Source organism: Camelus dromedarius, unplaced genomic scaffold (assembly GCF_036321535.1).
Source record: "Camelus dromedarius isolate mCamDro1 unplaced genomic scaffold, mCamDro1.pat HAP1_SCAFFOLD_43, whole genome shotgun sequence".
Taxonomy (NCBI): Eukaryota; Metazoa; Chordata; class Mammalia; order Artiodactyla; family Camelidae; genus Camelus; species Camelus dromedarius.
Window position 1 is genome coordinate 738,695 of NW_026989754.1, and position 25,472 is coordinate 764,166.

The 25,472-nt window shown below is 49.9% G+C and overlaps 1 long non-coding RNA gene and 1 other non-coding gene across 2 annotated transcripts; one reads left to right on the top strand and one right to left on the bottom strand.

The window, feature by feature from the left end:
• Positions 1 to 301: 301 nt before the first annotated feature.
• LOC135320532 (uncharacterized) lies at positions 302 to 13,694 on the bottom strand. Its single transcript, XR_010379705.1, has 10 exons — positions 13,579 to 13,694; positions 10,009 to 10,218; positions 8,536 to 9,449; positions 7,780 to 7,913; positions 5,155 to 5,241; positions 4,657 to 4,807; positions 3,482 to 3,605; positions 1,641 to 1,758; positions 1,156 to 1,370; positions 302 to 754 (listed from the first exon to the last, which is right to left on the bottom strand). It is a non-coding gene; the product is annotated as an uncharacterized LOC135320532 (long non-coding RNA).
• A 149-nt stretch (positions 13,695 to 13,843) lies between these two features.
• On the top strand, positions 13,844 to 16,602 carry LOC105085192 (uncharacterized). Its single transcript, XR_010379704.1, has 2 exons — positions 13,844 to 14,157; positions 15,546 to 16,602. It is a non-coding gene; the product is annotated as an uncharacterized LOC105085192 (transcript).
• Positions 16,603 to 25,472: the final 8,870 nt, after the last annotated feature.

A 25,472-nucleotide genomic window follows, 5' to 3' on the forward strand; every position in this document is an offset into this window, starting at 1 on the left:
TGCAGGCCCCCGACCCCCGCCACCCGTGTACCCTGACTACCCTGCCTCCCGCCCCCAGCAGGCAAAGTGGGACAGGGGTGTCCGGGGACCTGGCGCAGCAGAGGCCGCCTGCAGGCCACGCGGCACAGACATGGGAGCTAATACACAAGCTCCCCCGGGGCAGCCTCCCTATCCCCGCAGCCACCACCTTACCAGCCCCCTGACTGCACCGCACCCATCTCCCAGGTGCAACCTCACCTGGAGTCGGACCGCAGGCAAATCTCTGGCGGCAGAGGTCGCCCTCAGGCCAGGCCGCGCGGGACAGAAGAAATGGAGCAGCTCCCTGGAACGGACCCCCTCCCCCTGCAGCCGCCGCCGCCGCCTCCCAGGGGCAAGCTCACCTGGAGACCGGCGTCCCGCCTCTACGGCAGCAGAAGCTGCCACTGGCTCCGCCGCGGGGGAGAGCTGAGCGAACTGACCGGCTTCCGCGCGGCAGCCCCCCTAACCCCGTGGGCCCCGCACATTAATGGCACCGTCCCCACTCAGCAAGCTGAGCGGGACAGGCGTGTACGGTGACCAGGGGCAGCAGAGGCCGCTCCCAGGCCCGGCAGCCGGGAGAAGGCAGCTATTCCAACAGTTCGCCAGAGGCAGCCGCGCTCCGCCCCCCTGTCGCTGCCGCTGCCCCCTGACCTAACCGCCCCACCTCCCAGGAGCAAGCTTACCTGGAGTCCAACATCTGGCGAATCTCCAGCGGCCAAGGCCCCCCTAGGCCAGGCTGCAGGGAAGAGAAGAAATCGACCGGCTTGCCCGGGCAGCCTCCCACGCACCGCCGCCTCCGCCGCCCCAAACGATTGGACTAGCCTCCCGGGGTCAGGCTGACTGCGAGGATGTGCACTTGCCTTCTAATCCTGGCCACGTGCCTGAGCACCTCCCTGCATCCCTACACTCCCCGCACCTCTGCACCCCTGCCACTATCTGCACTTCTGCACTGCCTGCACTTCTGCACCCCTGCACCCCCGCATCCCCTGAACTGCCTGCGCCCTCCACAGCCCCTGCACCCCTGTCACCAGTTACACTTTTGCACTGCCTACACTCCTGCACCTCTGCATGTCCCACACACCACCTCTTGGGCCTGTGGCAGAGTCTCTGCTGTTAGACCAATGCACAGGAACTCACATCTTTGCCAGTATATGATGCATCAGTGGACGTCTGGGGTTGGCTGCAGGAAGGTACATGTTCCCGGTCACTAGCCTGGGCCACTAGGGTGATCTCTCTGAGGTCACCAAGGGCGGGCTCAGAGATGCTGTTTTCCGGGAAGAGAGGAGTTGAAACAGGTCTTGAGGGCAGAGCTGTGCTCAACAGGCCGTCCACGCTTCATGTTTTACACAGGGCTTCGGAGAAGTGAAATGGATCCAGCCAAGTAAGACCGGCCTGCTGTACGCCCACCTCAGTCCTGGGCTCTGAGTCAGACCGACTGGCTCCCACACTCACGGCCCAGTTTTGGTACCTGAATGGTCCCTTTGAGGCATCCCATCAGTTCTCAGGAAGAAGTCTGGCTGCTTCCACCCCATGGCCCTCCCTCCTGTGCTGGCCTCAGGAAGTTTCCTTATTTGGGGAAGAAGGCAGCCCACCCCCTACCCCACCCCTCACCATGCTCTCACCCAGGCTGCAGCTCTCGCTGCCCATCAGAGTCTGGAAAGCCATCCCTCTTCAGTTATGTCCCTTCTGAGATGGACTTGCTTCCACTCAATTCTAGGCGAGGATGCACCATGGAATGCACTGGGTAAGAGAACCAAAATAAATAATTTCTTCTGTGAGGTTTTCTGTTTATCTACTGGGATGGGCTGTGTGTAGTTTGCTACAGCTATTGGTATGAGAGGCTAAAACAGCCTGTGTGTCCTTGTTTTCATCTCCCCACTGTCTTTGGGTTTTCCCTTGACACTCCTGAGACATTTACTTCTTTTAGTTTTATTCCTGTTATTACACAGGGGCCCTACTGACATGGAGGTAAGGTGTTGGGGGAGCAGGACAGAGCAGGGCATCTGTAGTCCTGTGATTAGTTCTCATTGAGCCTATGCCCTGAGCTGTGACCTCCACAAGTGTGTCTCTTTCCCCCCACCCCAATTTGGGTGAGACAGAAGGGATTTCCCTTCTCCCAGGTTGGTTAGGCTCTGGTAAAATAATTTCTCATTAAAAAAACAAACAAACAAAAAACAACTTCCCCAAATGAAACAGAATGTTTTGGGTATATTTCAATAGAGTTATTTTCTCCTTTCCAGGCAGGAAGCATGAGGAGTTATCCTCTGAGGCCTTCATTCTGAGAACAGGACACGGTCCTGGAGGTAAAATGCATGAAAAAGAGCAGGGGGCCCCTCTGACTGGCCCCCTGGAGTTGTCACACTCGGACTTCCCCACGCTGAGATTTCCACTGGCCTCAGGGACCTGTTAAATCTGCCTGCCCTGGGGGTTGTTACAAAAGCGGGTTCTGCCCTGGGAGCTGTGACTCGCCAAGCCTGCCTGGCTGCCTCTCTGTGTTGGGAGCAGATTTTCCCCTCATTTTTCTGGGATCTAAGAAGTACAGTGGGATTGCAGCTCCCTCAGCTCTGGTGTTGTTTTCAGGACAGAAGGAGAAATTTCTGAGCTCCACACGAGCTGGAACAAAGGCTGGAATCCTCCCCTCCTCTGCCTCCGTGCAATAAGTTTCTGTGGTTCTAGCCGAGTTTCTGAAGATGTGGATTTAAACACACACATCCCAGCCCCTACAGGAGCACACAGTCCCATAAATCCCCCCAGTTTCCACTGGTAACTACTGAGCTGATGGGGACACGGGTTTCGGGTCCACAGAGGCCTGACTGCACTACTTGCTCCGTGGCCTATTAACGTGGTTGCTCTGGGTCTTGTCTGAAGTGGCTTGCTTACCGCACCTGGTACATGGGAAACACAAAATAAGTTCTAGAAACTTCACTTTTTCTCCCTCCAGGGCCTTCAAACATAGAAAGTATTAAGTGAACTCAGACGGCCTAGTCACCGCAATGAGGTCCGTCCAGCCTGGCTCTCCTGAGTGATGGGCACTGACTTGCACCTTAACTCGGAATAGTAGGGGAACCGCCTTCTTCTAACTGGGCCTCTCCCCACACCGGGCACGCCCTCAGCTGAGACGGTGTCAACTCCCCCATTGAGGTGTGTGCTGGTGGCTTCAGTGTGACCTGGCCCTGCCGGGATATGAACCTGCAGTGAGTGAGGTGGAGGGTCGGGTGGAGAGGGGTCCCTTCTGGGGTGGCAGGGGGCCCGGTAGCACCCAGCCCGGCCTGGTGCCTGGGGCTCCCTAACACCTCCTACAGCTCCTGGGTTGGCTCCGGTCCTGGCCAATCCATACACCCTCCCAGCATCTTCTCATTAAGTCCCTTTTTGCTTTTATCAGCGAGAGGTGGCTTCTGTTGCTTGTTCAGTGAAACAGTACATAGGGAAACCAGACTATTTCTAACATCAGTAAAATACCAACCTCAGTTATCTCGCCGGGCAGACCGTGCAGCACAAAGGCCTGCACAGGGCTGTGCGAACGGCTTACGTGAAGGGTCCTCATCATCTGTCTTCAGAGATGCAGAAGCTGGTGGTTCAGGTAAAACCTCAGGGAGGGATTGAGGAATCCAAAGCTGGTTGGTTTCAAAGGCTAACTGGTCAGACCAGACCCCTGAGCTGTGGTCAGAAGCCTAGCTCAACATCACTCAGACTCAGCACCATAAGTGCCAGGTGGGGGTGGTGGTGTTCCCTTTGCAGGCTCTCATTGGGGATTCACTGTAGTCCCTTAAATGCAGCAGAGATTCCAGCCCCCTTAGCCCCCACTCTGCGTGTTCCATGACACAAATCCCGGGAGTGTTTAATTTTCATCTTTGTTTAGGAGGATGAAGGAGGGGCAAGAGGAGACATAAATTCATACTGACTGACACAAGGTCACAGCCAGTACCTCCTCCTTGGAGAGATATGTGCTCCCAAAGTGGTGGCTGGGGGGCTGGGCGGAGACCCTCCACTGGTCCCAGAGGGACTCCCTCATCTGGCCACAACTGATGGGTTGGACAACAGATCCAGAGGGAGACAGAGCATCTTTCCTGGGAATTTGGAACTGACACACAGAAATCAAGTTCACTCATCTGGGGATTGGCGAGGGGCGGTGGTTGGAAGTCAAATGAAACCAGAGCATGAGAGAAAGTTAGAAGTGAAAGAGAGAGAGACAGAGAGACTGAGCTTGTGAGAGCAAATAGTCAGAAAGAAGGAAAACAATCAGGGGACAGAGGAATTCCAGCTCTTGACTGTCTAGTCTGTCCTAGCCCATCAACGACCCCGCGGGATGGTTAATAAAATTCCAGTTTTGCAGATAAGGATAAAGGCTGAAAGAGGTGGGGGCTGGGTTTGGGTGCACAGTTAATTCAAGTGCCGCTGGACCCCTCATTTCCCATTGCCTGAAGGCACTGTAATCCTCACTGGGACCCCTGCGGTCCCCTGACAGCCCAGCACCCTGATCAAATGGCCCCTGCGGGAGTGGGAACCCCTCTGAGCGTGAAGAGTTCCCTGAACCGAGATGCCATGCATCAGCAGGCTCCTGCACACCCCAGGTTAACATCTCCCCAGCTGTGCAGTCTCCCGACCCACTTCCCTCCCTGCCAGGCACCCCTTCCTTACCACCGAGTGTACTGCAGGAATTCAGACACAGGGATGCCCAAAGCAACACGAGCCCACCGGCTATACAAACAGCAGACTCCCAGCCCCACCTGGGTTCCGAGGGGACAGTAGGCGTCCTCAGCTTCCATGTGTCTAAGACAATCTTCTTCAGCTGGAGGTTATAGAGAAAAATAAAAGGTCCAAAACATAGTTCAGTGAGGAATTCCTCCAAGGACCTGACTCCAGAGACTACAACCAGGGGTCCCTACCCCCCGGACTTGGGGTGAAGGTGGATTATTGATCAGCACAACCTCCGGTGGCCCAGCTCCTCAACTTGGCTGCCCAGAGTGGGCTGGGGGAATGGGTAAAGCCAGGGCACTCAGGAAGAGCACAGAGGACCTGATCTCCCCTCTCCGCACTTGTAAACCCTTCCTCAAATCTCAAGGCATCTGACAGAGAGCAGCCACCACAATAAGGAGATGCTCCCATTTCTTCACTCACTCCAGTCTGTTCACTTACGTGCTGAGCATCCACTGGGTCCCAGGACATGACACATAGGATGGCCGATGGGACAGGCTTGGTCCTTCCCCCTGGACCCTGTTCAATCTGATGGAAGAATGATCACTCATAAAGAGTTTTTCAAAATTATACAGAGACCAAAGACAAACTGCAGAGTGAACCAAATTTAAAAATATATATGAAGATCCCCCAGTCTCCCCGCCTAAGGTTAACAGCATAAAGCAAAAAGATGTTGCCTTTGATCACCAAGGAAGTTGTCACCCCCTCTCAGGTGGAAAGGACAGTTATTCTTTGAGCAGGACACAGAAGTGCTCCATCGGATTGGACCAGGGCATCTACAGTCATTCAGCAAATGTGTATAAGCTCCTACTACGTACGGGAATCTCCTAACTAGACCAATTCACAAGGTTCTCGGGCTTTATCAGTCAACAAAATAGACATGACTCCCCATCACTGGGGGCTCAGAGTTTTAGTAGAGGAAACAGGCAGCATGTTGGGGGTAGTAAGAGCTTGGAAAAATTAAAAAAAAAAAAAGAGTGATATGAGCAAACTCCGGTGATGGCGGTGGGGTGGGAGGCAGGCAGGAGGGAATAAGGCAATCCTGGCAGATCTCACGGAGTAATGAACTTGAAGCAGAATAGATCCGGAGGAAGAAGGAAGAGCCGGAGTCAGAGGCCCCCTGAGTGAGGGGGAGAGTGTGGGCAGAGAGGCAGAGCACGCCGGGTCCTGAGGCCTTTGTGATGACTTTGGCTCCTAATGAAATGATGACCCGTTTAGTGAGTTTTGAGGGGAGGGGTGATATAGTCCAACTTAAGCTTTTGTGTTTGTGTTTTTTTGTGGGAGGTAATTTATTTATTTTAATGAAGGTGCTGGGGATTGAACCCAGGATCTCTTTTTTTTTTAACATTTTTTATTGATTTATAATCATTTTTGAACCCAGGATCTCTTGCATGCTAAGCATGCGCCCTACCACTGAACTAAACCCACCCCATCAATGTATGTTTTGCAGGCTCCCTCTGACTCTGTGTGGATGAGAGATTGTAGGAAAGCAAAGATGGAAACAGGAGGCTATTGGTGTCCAGGAAGGGCTGAAGGTGGCTCTTAGGAGGGCGGGGAGCAGGGAGCAGGTGGATAATGAAGACAGAATACCCAGAATTTTCTAACAAGCTGGATTTGCTGTCTGTGTGTGTAAGAGAAAGACAGAAAGAACATTGTTCCAACATCTGGACCTGGACAATGGGAGGGATGTCCTCTCCATCCACAAGGGATGGGACAAGGTGGGGCTGAGCAGGTGGAAAGGGGCTGGTATCAGCTCAGTTCTTCAATGTCATGGTTAAGGTGTGTATTACATATTGCCACAGAAATGCCTAATAGGTAGAGGAGTCTGTTTTCTTTTTCTTTTTAACATTTAAAAAATATAATTTAAATGTATTAATTGTATTATGTGAATGATTTGGGAAGTTTGTTTCATGCCAAGGTATATGTTATATATAGCCAAATGGAAAATATATCAGAAAGGGGAGAAATGAGGGCTTTCACATAAACTGACTGTCCATAACGTAGGTAAAATTTCAATAAAACCAGTGTTCAGTGAAAAAACCTCATCTTGGTGTTACATAAAAATAAATGAAAAAGGACTATGTTAATGTATCATTATTTCATGTTACATAATAGCCCCAAACAAACACACTGTTTAACTATGAGGCTTGTAGAAATGCTATTCGCTTTTTCCACATAAATACAGAAATGCAGAAAGGTTCTAAGTTAGAATAAGCATCTTAGTGGAAATAATACAGATTTGAGCATTTTACATGATATATATATTTACTGATACAAAATTTGGAAAAGTAATTACATAGTAGAACATATGTATGAATGTGAAAGCAAGATTAATGAAAGAAAAAGAATGTGAGTCTCAGGGATAAAGGTCCAGATGGAAAGGGCAAATCAGGGAGTTTTGGAGAAATCGAGAAATTGATGGCATGCCACTTTCCAAGGCTGGGTTGCTTCCACCAAAGGAATAGCAGAGAGAGAGATGAGAGGCCCAGGAGCCAACCCTGGGGCACACCCACAGTGTATGTTTGGGAAAAAGAGGAGACATTGGCAAAGGACCAGCCAGTAGACCAAAAGCAGAAAACAGACTGAGCGATGGGCTGGAGTTTAAGTGAAGCAGGAACACGGGGGAGGAGGGATGGAAGAGCTGGGTCAAATGCTGCCGAGGGTCTACTCATGATGAGGACTGAAAATTGACCACTATATTTAGCAACGTGTGGTCACTGATGGCCTTGACAGAGCAGTTTCCATAGAGCGAGGGATCAGGGGAAGAGCCAGAGTGGGTGTAAAAGGGGATGGCTCAAGAGAAGATGCAGACAGTGAGTTTAAACAACTCCTTAAATATTTGCTGCAAAGACACAGGGTGGCAATTGGTGGGGGTGAATTAGGGTCAAGGAGTGCTGTTTGTTTCTTTTAAGAAGATGGACGTTTATATACTGATGGGAGCCAACTAGCAGGAGAACAAAATAGATGAGGTAGTGAAAGAGAGGATGGTTTTGGGAGTGACAACCCAGAGAAGATGGGAGGGATGGGGCCCTGGGGACTTTTCGAGGAATTGGCTTTCGATGTTACCTGTAATAAGAGGTGGGGCACCGAGAGTGAGGTCACAGACAACACTAGGTGAGCGGATGTGCTGGGAGTTGCTTGTGAAACTTCTCTTCTGTTGGCTTGTTTGCTTGTTCAAAGTAGAAAAGTAACCTTATCAGCTGAGGGATGAGGAGGAAGAAAGAGTTACTGGAGCCATGAGAAGAAGATAAGAAAGAGCCTTCCAGGGAGAATGGGACAGTGAAAAGAGCAGGGGGAGATGGGGGAGTGCGCTCCCAGAAAGTTACATTTTCTCTTTGACGTCCCCAAATGTGTGATGTGTGATTACCCTTCCTGCTGTCTACGAAATAAAAATTAAGTATGGTTCAGAGGAAATGCTATTTCATTCTAAGAGGCTACCTGTTTCTCAGGAATGGCCATCTTAAACTGCAAATATTACAAAAAATGTTGAAAAGATGAACCTGTGTACCTAAAATCCCCTATTTTCTATTAATCTGGTTACTATTTAATTCCCCTATCAATAACTCATAACCAATACTGCCATGATGGAGGTACACTGATGCTTAAAAGGAAATGAGATCTGTATCCTTTTCCTAAATTCCATGGCTTCCTTAATATACAGTTCCCCTTGGAATTTAGGAATGTCTGGTATAAGAAGTGAGAAACAGTTTGAGAAAATCCCGGCTCAGAATTACACAGCACAACCGCATCTCAGAAGTATATACAGCCGTAAAGAATTTTAGAAGCAAAACTCCGTAACTACTCTTAAAGACTTTTGCAAACCTGGGCCTGCCCAGATGTTTCCAAACTGGAAAGGGACTCCAATCACTTGCCTGGTACCGGACCAGAGGCTGACCAGCCTTTTCTGTAAAAGCGAGAGAGTAAATATTTTCAGTTTTGCAGATCATTTTGTTGTAACCATGCAGGTCTGCAATAAGAAAGCTAAGAGCACTGGGAGACAGGAAACAAATGGGCATGCCCACACCCTCCCTTCCACTCAGGGCAGCTTCTCTGTGGTGGGCAGTTTTGCCACAATAACTTGTTTCTTTGTTTCCATTGGTTTCTTTTTTTCCACCTTACTGCTCAAGCTCAGAAATTCAGGTGGTCCTGGTCCTTCAGCATCCATGCAGAGAGAAGGCTGAGTGGGGTTGGGAACCCCACCTGATGGAGAAGAGAGATTGCTGGGAGGGACACTACGGCGGCCACCATGACACGAGACAATCACACCTTCTGGGGTGAAAGGGAATGAAGACAAGGGAGGGACAGAGCAGTGGGACCCCTAGGTCGCCTGCCAGGCTTTCTCTCCCTCCACAGCCACCCTGGGTGCCTGGGGGGTGTTGGGATTCAGCTACGGTGATTAGGCTGAAGGGACTCAATATAAAGGACCATCCAGCTCCTCACTAGGTTCCAAACGCAGCCCCTCAAAGTCCACCCTCTGAGTTTCTGGAACTCAGCTGGAAGAATAAATGAGCAGGCCAGATCCAGAGCCCAAGCCAAACACGACGGTAGTCACGTGGGGTTGTAACCCCATGCTCAGTGGTAGGGGACGCCTTGCAAATCTGCAGAAATCCCTGTTCCACCTCATTCCTGGGGGAAACCCCAGATCTCCTTCTGCTCTGTCTGTTCTTCTCTTGATGCTATTGTCCTGGATGGATGCAGAGTCTTTGAACCTGGCCCTCCAAACGTACATAAGCAGCCTGTTCGATAAAACAAATTATGCACTTTTTCACATTTGCCAGTTTTTTGATTCCAGAAATTTTGCGGGACTCATTCTCACAGTCTCCTGTGCCCCCACCACTTGGTGGCCCTCTGCTCATGGAAACACCATTTCCCACAACTGCACCCTGCCTCCCAGCTGGTCAGAGGGGAAAGTCCCACAAAGACACAGGTGTTTGTGAGGATCCTGTCCCCAAGCAGAAAGCCTACTCCTGGAGCCACGGACAGGGATCTGGCCTCCTGAGCCGCTCAGCTCTAATTCAAAGCCTAAACTGGGGGCCCCGAACATTGCTGAATGACTTTCTGAGTCACCTGGACTGGAGGGGCCTGATTTTTCTTTCCAGGAATGGATGTAGTGCAGCCTCCATTTTCAGGGCTGATATTGACGATGGATCTAGTTCCCCCCACTGCACCGCAGGAAGGAGAGGCCCTTCCATCCCACAGCTTGGAAACCCAGCCCAGGTAAGTTCTGAAGCAGTGTATTGCTGCCAGGTCCAGTATCCCTGCAGAGTGGCCTCTGTCCCTGAATGAGCCCCTTACCTGGGCCTTTTCTGCCCCGACACAACCACACCCCAGTCTGTGCCAGAGATCTGGGGCTCTGTGTGTCCAGGGCACACAGTTGGGACCTGAGCCAGGTGTCCACTGGGCCTCAAGGGGGAGAGGTCTGCCTCTGCATCAGGGGAAGGTGATCTCTCATGGCTGGCAGGACGCTCTCAATATGGACCTCCAGGCGCCCAGGGAGCAGTTTCCCTGCAGGTGTTAGAAGCCATCATCAGGAGGGCAGGCCCCTCTTTGTGCAGACCATCCCGCAGTGCTGGGCCCACGTGCTGACCACAGAAACCTACATGTCCCCAGGTTACCCCAGGCAACCTCACAAATTCGTCACTTGGTGACCTGGGTACCACGGGATCATTGGCCATCCCATGAGGGTGGTCCTTGAAGGCATGGACTCCAGGTGCTCCCGTTAAGAAATCCCCCTGGGTTTCTGTGGTCACAGAGCCCACACCAGAAGATTCTAGTCCTGCAGTGACCACCACAGCAGTCACCTCCCCTGTGCATGTCCAGGAACAAATGACAGCAATTTATTGCCAGGAATCGTGATGAACAAGGGGGTGGGATTCCATACTAGTTTTAGGATCCTGGTAACTCACTCTGCACCCCAAAAAGCATCCATGAGAAATGTGTTTATTGGGATATCTGTGCCCCTAGAAGAGCTGTTCCTCAGGGCTCCTGGGACCCTCCAGCCCCTCTCAAGGTTCTCAGAGCTTGGGTCTAAATTTCTATCTCCCTCCTTTGGTGTACAGCCACCTGTGTCTCGTGATCACAGGTCACTTTATTGCATGACTTGGCATGTTCTTAGTTCTCGTCCTCCACCCCTGCACTAGACTCCCACGATGTTCCCACTGACCCTTGGCTCCCTGGGTGGGTCAGGGGGCCCTAAGTCTGCACCCTTCACTCTCCTCCTCTACCCCCAACTCTGAGGCCACCCCTAGGTGGACTGGAAGGTGTTTGTAAATGAGTCTTACACAAGGACATGACTGGACAAAGCAGGGCTCCACCCCCGGAAAGCACACCTGCTCCCTTCTCTGATGAGGACCCCACAGCCCCACATTGCCTCCAGGAGTCTACTCAGCACACAGTTCCCCAGTTCTGGGCAAGGCGTCTCCCTGGAATCCTTGCTTCCAGGCAGAGTCTCTCTGTCCTTCTGAGTTTAGAGTTGTTCCCATGTTCCTGAGCACCAAGGTGCCCAGCACAGACCCTTCACTGACCTGGAGAGACAAGGAAGATATGTGGCCACAGGTATCACAGGACACACCTGCTGGGACCCCAGGCCAAAGGGCCATCCTTCTGCCTTCTCAGGTGTGGATCCCGTGGTACCTTTTTGCAGGGGGCCCAAATGGGGAGTGGGGCCCAAAGCAGTTCATGGGGCTCTCTGGGCAGGGAAGACTTGGGCCAGGCAGCCTTGCCTGGTTTCCCTCCTGGGGCACTCTGAAAACTCCTGCTCCTCTGGCTGTGGCTGGAGGCCCCCAAACTTCAGGGCGGGGCCCTTTCTCTCAGCCTCCACTGCCTCCAAAGCCACGCTGGAGCTGGCATGGGGAAAGAGCTTTCTTGCCCTCTTGTGGCCAAGCTGCCAGAGGTGGATGCTGCGGGGAACTGGAAAGAGTTAGCAGTTGCTCAGATGTGAGTGGTTAGGCAATTTGACACCCTGTCAACTAGCCTTAAACATTGGAAAGAGGGCTTTCCCGGGAAAGCTGGAAGTTACTTTCAGTAATTTGTTTAAAGATTTCTTTTTTTTTCCCTTAAGGACTCATAAAACCTCTCCCAGGTCATTCCTGGTATGGACCATTATCCAGGGATCAATCGGGAAATGCAGGAGGAGAGGGGTGGGGGTAGGGGAGAGGGTAGGGGAGATCAGAGCCCACAGAGAGGAGATGCCCCTCCTAGGAGCCACAAACTGGGCAGTGGCTGCTGGCATCCAGCTCTCCTGTTCTCAGGCCCATTTCATCTGTGGGGTGTTTCCAAAAGAAACAATGGTGGAAGGGCCATGGAGGACCCCTAGACCTCCCAGAATAGACAGGGGGAGCAGAGTCACCATGCTGGCCCAGAGCTTGGAGACAGACCTGCAGTGGAGACCACAGGTCTTCTGAGAAGCCAGTTTTGAAATAAAGGCAGTATGCGCTGGAATACCCATTTCGAGCAATTGCTTCATCATAGACATGTAATTTACATAGTTCTTCTCACCACGAAACTGTTCCCAACACGCTACATGAATGACGGCTTCAACACACATTCATTTCTGAGATGTGAACAAGTGTAGAGCCGCTCTTTCGTCCAGCATAATGGGCATGGTTACACCTAGGAAAGCTTACCAAGATTTCTCAGCAACAGCCAATTTCGAAATAAAGGCAGTGTGCGCAGGAAAAGCCGGTTGGAGTGAGGGCTTCCCCATACACATGTAAGTTTTATAGTTCCCCTCACCATGAAACGCTGTTCCCAACATGCTACATGCATGAAGGTTTTGACACACATTCAGTTCTAAGAAGTTAGCATGTGGAGAGCCGCTCTTTCATTCAGCATAAAAGGCCTGGTTACACCCAGGAAGATTTACTCAGATGTCTCAGCTGGTTCCTTCACCCAGATTCAAAATAAAGGCCGTTTTTGCTGGGAAAGCCTGTTGGAGCGTGTTCAGAGCTGTTTCGGGCTCTGTCCCAGCTGGAGGGTGCAAACCCCAACCTCCAGAATGAGGGACCAGGACCCCACCGGCCAGGTGGTGTTGCCTTTGCTGGGGAACAGTGATCTTTGGGTTAGATATTTTGCAGCTCTCTCTAAAACCTGTTTTGACTTAAGTTTGCATCCTAGTCACCAGTTTCAGGGCAACAGAAAAAGCATATCCTACATCCCTTTGCACTGAAATCTTCCCAAAAGAGCAAATATTTGCCCATGAAAATACCAGCTGCTCTTCTAAGGCCCCCTAAATACCCAGCAGTGTGGCCGGTGCACTCTTGATCAGGAACAGGATGAGAGGGACCAGCGGTCTTCCAGCAGGCTTGGCCTGATGTGGCAGCTGCGCTGTGGGTCCGTGGTGGGAGGGCCATGCAGGGAATCCTGTTTGAGGGGCCTCTGTGCACGTCTGCATTATGCTCTGAGGTTTCATACAAAGCTCCAGGCATCCTAACTGGTCAGATACAGCCCCCACCCTCGGGCTGGAACCACCAGGACCTCAGTACCTGTAACAGGGACGGTGCCCGGTGTGGGGAGAGGTCATGGGACACTCCGGGGGCAGGGGTAGTGGTGCTGGGGAAGGCAGGGGGTGCAGTGAATGGTGGAGGGAGCAGGGTCCCTTGCTTGGGGGTGAGAGTTCTTGGGGAGACCACAGAGCATGGCACACACAATCCCCACCCCATACCCCAAATTCCTAGCCCCGCCAACACAGGGGCTTTTCTGAACACTCTCACCGTGGCTAGCCTGTAAGACTGCACCTAACCCGGCATCTGGCACCCCTGCCCTATCTCCCCTCTTAGGACAGATCCCGTCTCCTTGGAAACTGCCCAGCAGCGTGAATTCAAGGCCGGCAGCGGGCCTGGAGGATCTGCACTTCAGGTGCCCTACCTGGCCAGCCGTTTGTGCCTTGGCTCAGTCCTCTATCTTGCCCAACGGCAGCCTGGGTCCACGTCCGGTGCAAGGGGAGGCCGCGGAGCCCAGGCTGAGCCACACACACGGACAGGTGAGGGTGCCCCCGCCCCGCTGCCCCACCGCCCCGCAGCCCCGCCCACTGGTGGCAGCACCGCCCCAGCATCCGGCCGGCGCCAGCTGCAGGTGAGGACGTCTGCTCGGCACCGCCCGCCCCGGCCCCGCCCAGCTGCCCCATAAGCCTCCCCCCAGCCCCCGTCCTGGCCGAGCCCTGGCTCCCATTGGCTCCGCAATTTCTGCCCTCTCACGTCTAGCCTCGGGAGGACACAGACGCAAGCGCTAGAGGAGGGCCCCGCGGCGTTGCCATGGCTACATGCGCCGCGCTCTGCGCGGGCCGGTGTGAGCTTCTGGGGCGGGCAGCGGGCTCCGGAAGTGTGCAGCTACCCGGGACCATGGCGGTGCTTGCTGCTGGGGCTGGCGGCTTGCTCGCCTGGGCGACTAGTTCTTGCCTGGTCAGTCGGAGGCCGACATCCTGTCTGGGGCGGCGTCCCACAGACGGTAAACGTACGGCCGCGCCGTTGGCGGGGCCAGTGGACATGGACCGGGGTGGGATCCGGGTTGGTGTGGCTGCCGGGGAGGCGCTGTGGTGCCAGGGAGCGGGTTGGGGCGGGGAGGACAGGGCTGGGGCACAGCCTCGGGCTTTCCTCCCCCTCGGGCACTGGGGCTGGGACCGCGAGTCCGGGTAGCCCTGCTTGGCCGCGGCCTCCCAGAACCCCCGGGAAGGGCAGGCGGAGGACCTGACTTTTATGAAGCGGGGCCTTATCCGGGTTTTGAAGAGCCCCAGAATCAGATGTTTGAATGGGGTGGTTTATCAGCCTTGTTTATCTGCAGGGAAATTTCAGTTCCATCCAGATGTTGGCTCCTTCGGTAAAACTCAGGAATAAGACAAGGGTCATTGTCGATTAGCAGTTATCTAGGGCTTGACTCAAAATAGACTGTGCGGGGTGTAGGGATGGTAGATGGGCCTTCCCTCTCAAAGTTGGCAGTCTTCTGGGATTAGAGGCCCCAGTTGAGGATTACATCTTCATCTGCGGTAATGGAGGTTGTGGGAACATTAACACAGAGAAGGGAGGAGTGTGGCTGCGATAACTCATTAAAGAAGCCAGGACCCTTGCCTGGCTCTTGTGTAGGAGAGTCTCGCCTAGGGTAGGGCAGCAGTTATCAAAGTGTGTCTGAGGCCCCTGAGATGCAAGACTATTTTCATAGAAACGCCGGTATGTCACCTGCCTTTTGCACACTCTTGCACTCCCGAGTTTCCTGTGGGGGTTTCCAGGGAAAACCTGGTCTGTGATATCACAAAACAGGGAATTTAGAGGCAGATAGAATTCAGAACTCACCAGTCCAAAAGAGTTTTGCAGAAATTAAAATCACTGCTCTTCTTCTCATTAATGATTTTTGTTTAGAAAAATATACTTATTTTTTGCTTGAGTATTAATGGTAACATGTAGTAGGTTGTTATTATTTTTAAGTGAAATCATAAGCATTTTTTAAAGTTCTTATTTAAGTTCTAACACAGGAACTATTGATAGATTTAACCCACATAAACAGCAGCCTTTTGGAGTCCTCAGTAATTAAGAGTGTACAGGGGTCTGTAGGCCAAGAAGCTTGAGAGCCCATGGAGAATGTGTGCTCAGGTACTAGTCAGGTACTTAGCGTTGTTAGACAGATGCCAAGATGTCTTCTGCATGTGCTCCCGGACTCGAAGTAATTGGCCACATGGAGACGGGTGGGCAGTGCCTCCACTATACAAACCAGAAGCTGCTGAATGTGTCTGGATTGTAGGCCATGGGCTGTGCAGGGATTCCCGTTGTATCTGTTCTATCTAAGCCGGGATTCCTGTGCAGAGGCTTGGCCCTGAAGACCCGCTCTCCTTTGCTCCCTGCCAGGTACCTTCTGTGTGACGTCAACCCTCCAGAGGGCTTCAGCCTCCATAGGAGCGTCTGTATCCACATCGCCTTCCTCCTGAAGACCCTGCTGAAAATGGAGGAATCGGTGCTGGTGATACCCCCTTGGGGCCGCCTCTACCATTGGCAGAGCCTGGACATCCACCAGGTCCGGATTCCCTGGTCTGACTTTTTTGATCTATCAAGTCTCAACAGAATCATCCCTGACACTGAGTACCAACCGTTCATTGCAGGGGAGATGGTGATCGTTTAACTGGGGCCAGACGGTTGTTGTTCTGGTTCTGATGTGAACATCAGGCCATCTTGCTTCGGGCTTATCGGTCTGCTAAGGGGTCCTGCTCATGTTTCCCGCACTGCAGGTGAATTTGGTCTTTCCATAGTTTTTCTCAGGAAATAGATCTGAAGTGTATGAGATATGTGTTCCCTCCGCTCTGAAAATCCTGGCCTCCTGGTGAGATGGAGCGGTGACAAGAAGGCCACTGCCACACAGGCCTTGTCTAAGGAGGACTCGCTCCCTGGGCAGTAAGGGCCATTCTTACCTGAAGGAAAACACGATGTGTGTGTAGCATGGGCCACGTGCTGGGGAAGGTATGTAACCTCTCATTCAGTATAATTTGGTCCTGCTCAAGCTTCCCATTTTACTTTCCGTAAGAGGTAAGAGTTGAAGATTTTCTTTGAATAAAGGTATTTAGAACTTATCTTTTTCTTTAATTGAAATGTGGTTGATTTACAATGTTTTGTTAGTTTCAGATATACAGCTGTTTTGTTAGTTTCAAGTATACAGCATAGTGATTCAGTTGTACATATACATAGTCTATTCTTTTTCAGGTTCTTTTCCATTAAAGGTTGCAAGATACTGAATATTTTCCCCTGTGTTCTGCAGTGAATCTTTGTTGTTTGTCTATTTTACATATAGTAGTTTGTAATTGTTAATCCCAAACTCCTGTTAGTTTTCTAAGTCTGTGAGTGTGTTTTTGTTTTGTAAATAAGTTCATTTGTATCATTTTTAAAAATTCCACATACAAGTGATATCATATGATACTTGTCTTTCTCTGAGTTATTTCACTTTAGTGTGATAATCTCCAGGTCCATCCATGTTGATGTAAATGTCATTATTTCCTTCTTTGTTATGACTGAGTAATATTCTTCTATATCTAAATTCTACATCTTTATCCAATCATCTGTCTGTGGGTGTTTAGTTTGTTTCTATGTCTTGGCCATTGTAAGCAATGCTGCTGTGAACATTGGGGTGCAGGTATATTTTGGAATTAAGGCTCCCTCTGGATATATGCCCAGGAATGGGATTGCTGGATCAAATGATAAGTCTTTTTTTAGTCTTTTGAGGACTCACCATACTGTTTTCCACAGTGGCTGCACCAAACTACATTCCCACCAACAATGTAGGAGGGTTCCCTTTTCTCCACAGCCTCTCCAGCATTTGTGGTTTGTGGATGTTTGAATGGTGGCCATTCTGACTAGTGTGAGATGATAACTTATTGTAGTTTTGATTTGCATTTCTCTGATAATTAGCAATATTGAACCTTTTTTTCATATTCCTATTGGCCATTTGTATATCTTCATTGGAGAATTGCTTGTTTAGTTGTTCTGCCCATTTTTGGACTGGGTTGTTTATTTTTTTTTCTTATTAAGTTGTATGAACTATTTATATAGTCTAGAATTTAAGCCATGTTCAGGCTCATCTTTTGCAAAAATTTTCTCCCATTCCATAGGTTGTCTTTTTGTTTTGCTTATGGTTTCTGTTGCTGTGAAAAAGCTGATAAGTGTAATTAGGTCCCATTTGTTTATTTTGTATTTTATTTCTGTTGCTTGGGTGTATTGCCCTAGGAAAACATTGGTGAGATATATATCAAATAATATTTTGCCTATGTTTTCTTCTGAGAGATTTATAGCGTCTTGTCTAATGTTTAAGTCTTTAAGCAATTTTGAGCTTGTTTCTTTTTTTTTTTTTTTTGCGACTCTATTGTATGCTTTCGATTTGTGGTTATCTATTTTTTCAAGTATATCAACTCATTACTATATCTATTTCCTTTAGACTGACAATCACGTAGGCTCCAACACATCCTAAGAATAATGAGAAAAAAAAAAGAAAGAAAGAGAAAAAAATCTATCTTTTCATGCTACCGTCTCCCATTATCACCTTTTTGTATTTTGATGTACTTTTTCTTTTTTCCATCTTCATGTTTATTGTCTTGTAACTCGTTATTGCATTTCCAACTATGGTTTCCCGTTTGTATAGCATCCTGCTTTCTTTCTGTTTAGAATAGAAACTTTTAATGTCTCGGTTTGGTTCAATAATGCTGAATTATCTCCCCACTCCCCTCCCCCCCTGCATCTCTGAATCCTCAGTGCAGGGAAGCCAAACCATCCTTGTCTTCATCGGTTCTGGGAAAGCAATCTTCATAGTGGGAAAGAAAACATTGAAAAATAATATTCTGTGTGTTGCTTTCTACCCTTGCCCAGAGAGTGAGAATCACCTCTGAAGGCGGAGGAAGAAAGTTGGAGGTGCGGGGCACAAAGTCTTTTGTCCTTTTGCTACTGAAAAAATGATTGCTTTTGTAATTAATGATGATGCCCTTTAAATTGGTGAGATCGAGATTCTACAGCTCCAGCGCCTGTGAATAACCAGCCGGGAGAAAGCTCTCCAGGGCCCCTGCAGTGGGAAAGGCAGCCCCTCTGAGCACCTGTTGTTCTGTATTCTTCCTGACTCCACATGGGTTTGCTACGCACCGCACCGTGCAGGACGATGCAGTTACCCGAGGTGGAGGACAGGGAGACCCCTGCTGGGTGGAGAGCCACAGGAGCCCACATTTGAAGGACAAAGTGAAGAGTAGTGGGGCGGGCATAGGAGGAGAGGATGGTTGAGACCCAGGATGGTGTCCTGGAGTCCAGCAGGCGAGGCTGGCGGGGCAGATGGGGCCCTGGGGCATGGGCAGTCCTTGAGGGATCTGAAGCAAAGATATGAACCAAGAGACTGGATTCGTGTGGGCGTACAGCGCCCCCTGGATGCCGCGGGGCAGTGCAGCAAGCCCAGGAGGAGCGGGCAGTTCCCCAGAGTTGGGTTGACAGGTCACAACCAATTCACTGGGGACCGAGAGGTACCGAGATTTTGTTAACTTTTTGTCCCTCTTCCTGGAAAAAAGCTGCTTCCTGTTGAATAGCCTGTGTCATTAGTGAGAATTAAAGACATGAAGCAACATTTCCTCAAAAGTCATCCATTGTGTAGTTGTTAATAAGGGTCAAATGCAGACTTGAATAGACTAAATCAAACATTCATCATCGGATTTTAAAATCCTTTAAAATAAAAATTCTTGCTGTCTTTGTTCTTCATTTCAGGGTTCACTTGGTGATAATAATAGTAAACAAAGCAACAGCAAACCCTTACAGAACTCTGTCCTGCTGTTCCAGGAACTCTGTGTTCACGACAACCAAATGAGGTGGCACTTTACAGGAAGGACAGTCATTAATCACACAGCTAGTAAATGGCAGACCTGGGACTTGAACCCAAGCTGTCTGGCCCCAGAGCCCCCTCTCAGGCCTTTCACTGCAGCTCATCACTTGGCATGCCCGACACAGGCCAGCATTAAGGAGCAGCGTGACCTTGGCCAAGGCTGCTTCACTGCTTGGTCTCTGTTTCCTCATCTGTAGAATGGGGGTGTGGGCAGTGAATTCTGTGAGCTCAGTGGTCACTTCCTCCAGCTCTGCTATTCTACTGCTTTAAGTTAATTTATTAAGTATCTGAGCCTCTGAATGGGCCACACTGGAGCTTTGCTAGGACCTGGGTTACGGAGAAAAGTAAGATCAGCCTGCTTCTCCAAGGAGCCTGTCTCCCTCCACGGGAAACAGCTGCAAGGCCCAGGTTCCCTCGCTGGCGGACGGGGGCTGGGCAGGAAAGTCTGATAGAAGATGGAGGCGGAGCCCCTCCGAGAACAGTGTTGGCCACACAGCTCTCAAGAACGGGAGCGTCTGTCCAGGCTGCTGAGAGGGGTGTCCTCGTGAGACCAGCAGCCCCCCCAAATTAAGCCCTCAGGACAAAGATCCAGCCAGCCCTGCAGTGTCACCATAGAGCCAGTCCATCCTCATCACTGTGCCCCTGTGCTAATTTGTCCTGGGGCCTCTCTTTCCCCTACACCCAGAAGACTCTTCTCCCTCTGTTTTCTGAGTGTCCCCTCACTTCACCCGTGGTCCTTGCTTCCTGGCCCACCATCTCTGGAGTTGACACTTTGCCCCCTCACACCCCCCGTTTGATAAGGAGCCTGGGTTTGCCTCCTTGTGCTCACTTTCCCCTTTCAGATGATTGCTCCTACTCTCCTGGGAGCACCTGGAAAACCCAGATCCTTTCCTAGCAGTGCCTGCCACCCTGGCCTCCCTGCTCATCTGCCTCAGTCAGGAGCACCTGGACCACCAGCTCTGTATTGCCTCGCCTCCTACCATCAAGACGTCAAAGTTCATTCTCCCTCCACCACCCAGTATGTTCATTTAGGGTCTTCTTCACCGTCAGCCTGAGCCAGCCACCCCCCATTCACCCTACCTACGGGCTCATACCCGGGTGTGTCTCCACCCCAGGTCTAGCCTCTCTCTTTTAAGTGCCCACCTCTAGCCATCCAGCTGCTTCTCCACCAGCCTCGTTGGCCCTCATTCACCCTCACTAAGGCCTCATGCACTGACTCCTCTGCTTTCCTGCCTGTCCACATTCCTCTTACTTCCACTACCCCACCTTCCAGCTCTTCATCCACAGTCAGCACTCTCTTTATGACAAACAAAACCCCCTTGAGCCTTGACCTTTTCAGTTCCTCACCAGGCCGACTTCCATCTCGGTTCACCCAGCTCTATTTGTTCTGAGCCTGCAGGCAGCAGGCTCTCCCAGCACAGGTTTCTAAGACTACAAATCAATGCCCACCGTGTTGCCACTGCCAGGCAATCCTCCAGGATTTCTCTAGTGAGCACATTTCCCCACTTATCACTCAGTGGTGTCAACATTCTCTGCTCTCTGCACACCTCTAAGCTTCCCTCTGTCTCTTCCCTGACTCCCAGCAGATGGTCTTCCCTCCTGCTTCAGAGAGAATGACATGTCACTGGAAAGGAACTCGCTCACCTGCAGCAAATCTTCTCACCTCATCTTTTATCTGTCCCTCTCCCACCTGGACTCTAGCTGTAGTTCTTAATTCAGTGAGTTTAGTTGACATATATATACACAGTTAAAAGCATAGCACACTATCGCCTACCTTCTAGGGCTTATGTTTCAATTTAACATAGAGTGTGTGATTCATCCACTTCGCTGCATGTACCTACAGTTCATTTGTTTTAACTGATCTTAAGTGTTGTGTGTGTGAAAGTAACACAAGGCAAGGGTAAGCCAGGATTCAGGATGCTGGTTACTTCCTGTGAGAAGAGGCCAAGTGCAGGTTAGGACACAGTATGTCACTGTCAATAGTCCTGTTCTGATGCTGGGTGATAGGTTCACAACTGTTTCTTATAATATTAATTTTAATACATAAATACTTCTCAAAGGCACCTAAGGTGAGATTGTGTCATGAACCAAGGCATACAATGTGTAATATTACATCATTATTGTTATGTAATCTTGTTATAAAATATATTAATCATAATCCTACATTGTTATGTATTATATATTATATAGATGCATGAATTATATATTATGTATATAAATACCTACATACGTATTATATACTATCTGATAATAAATAAACAGAACATATTATGGTAGTATATCTACTATTATGTATTATTTAATAAATAATAACATACTGTATCCTGTTATATGACATGGCACCTAATCTTTAATCAAATAAAAATATGCCACTATATGTAATGGTAATTAATAAAATTAAATGAAAAAGCCCGCAGCTTTTAACGCCAACACCGCTTCAGCTGTCACTATCTTTTTTCTTCCCTTTCATGGCCGAGGTCCTCACAGTGCTATCTGTTCCCCCTTTCATCTCCTTGTCCTGAGCCTTCCTCTTCCTCCCATCCCATGCTGCCTTCTGCCCCGTGGCCCCTCTAGTCACCAGCGGCCTCCGGGGCACTGATTTTCGGAGATGGTCTCAGGCCCCTGCTCACCTGCCTGTCCGCTGCCCCTGCCACCGCTGGTGGGGGTGGGGTTGGGGTCAGAATGCACCTCTTGTCCTGGAAGAGAACACAGCACAGACTGTGACCAGCAGCAGGTGTGGCCGGGAACTGCAGGACTGGGGGGAGAGCCAGACTGTCTGCATCCAGACCGGGGGCTCTTGGAGTGTGAAGAAGCCCAGTCCTCACTGTCCCTGAAGTGAGGAAAACACCCTCAGGTGAGTTAAAGTGCTTAAGACCTAGGTCTGTTGTCTGGAAAAGACAAACGGGTCCCTAAGGGGAGGGTAGTTGATGTTCCAGTCCCCACCAAGGCCCTAAGGGCTGGCGGGGAACCAGGCTGGATGCTCCACTGGACCCAGTGCCCCCACGGGGCTGGGGCCTTCGGGAACAAGCAGAAAGCCCTCAGTCTCTGGGGGGAACGGGGCAGTGTGGGAGCATCCCTGCAGCGAGTCAAGTGACGTCAGGGCTTGTGGGATCCTTTTTTATGGCCACACCGAGCCTCAGCAGAAGCCATGGCAAGAGTGGATTCCTGTCTCTCCAGGTGCCATCTTGTCTGAGTTCCAGGATTCAGACCCGATCCCCTGGGGTGCTAGGACATTTATACACAGAGGCGGCTCGAGGAGGCCTCAAGAGGGTGGTAATGGCCTTCCTGCCAACACGATTACACAAAGATCAATCAATCGATGGGAAGTAAATAAGAACCATGGTCACATCTGGACCCCAAGCTTAGACGTGGTATATGGGTGACATTTATCGACAATCCAGCGAGGTTCTGGTCAGAGCTAGAGGCCAGGGCAGCAAGATGGGAGTGGCACTAAGGAGCATTGTGGTGCAGAGGCTAGACTGAGGGTCTGCAGGCTCCTCCCAGGAGGAGCCTCAGAGTTTTGGAGGTGGCTAACTTGCCTGATTCGTGTCACCAGCAAGTGATGCCACGTGCTGAAAATCAGCTATAATCCTGAGCCGGGTCAGCCCTGGGTGATGTGATAAAAGCTCCTACAAGAGGGAGCACCAGGCGGATAGTGAACCAACCAACAGGCTGATGCGTTTCTGGCCTGTGTTTATCGTGCTTTCATAGCCAAGAATGAGGAGAGAGTTGAATGGCTCACCATGAAGATTTTAACAACTTAAGAGGTTTCCGTGTCTCACTGCATTTCAGTGTCACCCGGAGGAATTCAGGAGGTGTTTAGACCCAGTGGAGACTAACGGCATCTTGGTTCCTCAACCTGGCAAACCTACCAGCCCTCTATGGCCAGACCTTGTCAAGTGCCTTCCCTTGTAACAAAACCTTTCCACCCACGATTGTGGTATGCTTTTATTTTTTTTAATTAATGGGAATGAAGATACCTTACAGCCTCCTCAGACCTTTCCTTGGGGCTTCTGCCCTTAGACCCCGGCAAGGGGGCCCTCTGACCTGGGTCCTGCACTACAGAGGGTCCCTCTGGCCCTGACACTTCCTCTGGCCATGCCCTCCATGGGGTGGAGTCAGCAGGGCCAAGGGGACATGGTCATTGGCTCCGCCCTGTGCTCTAGAAACCCAGACCACAAATGCCCTGTCTCAGCAGCCCCTGACCCATTTCTAGTGCCTGCATCAGCTCTCCCCAGAGTTCAGATTCCTAGGACTCACAGAGAGGCCAAAGCATAGCTGTTTGCATGGAGGGTATGAGCAGAGCCCGGACATGAGGTCTGTGTGTCCCCCTGTGCACATCCAAGGCCCCTTGTGGCAAGGTATGGACCCAGCATTGGGAAGAAAACGGTCAGGCTAGTGATCAGAGACTGGGAATCAGCTCTCCCCACACGCTCACTTTCTTTGCCGGACTCCCCTGTGTCTGGGAATTCTAAATTTGAACCTGGCCTTCCCCCTTATAATGAATGTATATTTGTAAAGGCAGGAGATTAGACCCTACTGCACTTAACATGTTTACATGTATAGGATGTGAGCTCCCAGGTATGCTCTGGCCCTGCACTTCCAAAGGTCCAGAGCAGTTATGTTGGCTCTACTGAGACTGTAAGTGGTAAAGACCATCTCCAGAGAGGAGGGGTTCCTGCTTCACGCTCCAAAGTCAGGATCTTCTGAGTGGATAAAACAATGGACACTGTGACCCTCAATTGTAAATTGATTTAGAATAACGCCAAAGTGTGTAAGACGTGTGTGTACGCATGCACGCACCTGGGGACGTGTGTGGTACATGACTGTGTGTGTGTGTGTGCATGCGCATGCCTGGGGATGTATATGGTTCTGTATGTTATGTATGTGTGTGCGCCTGAGAGCGTGTGTGGTTGTGTGTATGTTATGAGTGTGTGTGTGTTACATGACTCCATGTGTGTGTGCCCGTGGGGATGTATGTGGAGCAGAGCCAGTGTGTCTGCACGTGTGTTTGTGTGTACGTGCATGTATTAGTTTTAATAGTAGAAGCTGTCCTTTAGAATTATGAAGTAGTAAAAATTGTATGATGTCCTTGGCTGTATAATTCAAAATTAAAATAATCTTCAATCACCAGAAATTTAGTCCCCCTCAGATTCTGATTTTTTTTCCATATTGATTATGTCTTCATTTCACTGATGAGGAAACTGTAGCTTAGAGATGTTAACTGACTCAACCAAGGACATGGAGCTAGCGAGCCCAGGACCAGGACGCAGTCCAAGCCACGTTGTTCCAGAGGCCTGGAGCCCTGCTCACGATCATGCGTGGCCTCTTGGCGGGGGAACAGATTCTGATGGGCTGTGGCCAGCGTGCAGGCTGCCCAAGCCGGGGATTCGGGAAGCTGGGCGGAGAGTACCAGACAGCAGACAAGAGTGAAGGGCTGCTCAGAAGTCAGATAGGTTCCTAGGTCTTGGATGAGGAAGGATGCTCACTGATAATCCTTGATCCCTTTGCTGGTGGCTAAAAGGGACCAAGGCCTATGAGAGCACTTCTGGGAGCTGCCTGCCAAAACCTGGAAAAGGACTGCTCAGGACTGGCTCTGCAGTAGGAGCAGAGGAAGGAAATGCCGCCTCTTGGTGGACATTATTGGTGATGGCAGTAGGAGGCCTAGCAGCCTTGGCATAGAGGTGGCAGGACAAGGTCCTAGTGGATGATCGTTTTCAAGTGTCTTAAAAATCATTGCTTCATATATTTTATCCATTTTGTGGTTTATTGTAGGGTGGTAATTATGGTCAGTGTTACTCCATATTACCTGGATTAATTAATTTTTTTATTGTTAATTTTCTCTTCAGTGATTTGGAAGCTATATTACCTCTTAATGAAAATTCTCTCTAAATTTTTAAAAATCATCTCTAAGTTCGTAACTTTATATGCAATTGGACCAGTATTCCTATAAGAGTCTCAAAAATGAAATAATCTATTAGATCCTGTTCCTCAATAATGAAAAATTTAGCATATTTTACCTCTCTGCTCTTCCAAACTGTGTGTGTGTGTGTGTGTGTGTGTGTGCGTGTGTGTGTTTGTGTGCTCCAGTTACTTTTTAGACAGTTGCTTTAAGTTTGTTACATTAACAAAGAAAATATAGGCATAAACATCTTGGATTTCATTGCTCACTAACACTATTTAATTCCATGTGTTTCCCACTTTTGAGTTATTTACTTATCGGGATTTCCCAATCAACTGGACACAAGATTGACTAATTTTTTTCAAGCGGTTGACTTGGAAAACTTTCATATCTATATGCAGATTTATGTTCTCCTCATCAACAACTCTCAGTGTGTTGTTCATAGCCCAAACCTTATTTTAAATTAAGGCATTGTCTTTCATCACCAAAAAAAAAAAAAAAAAAAAAAAAAAATTCTTAATTTAAGGTGCTGTCTTTT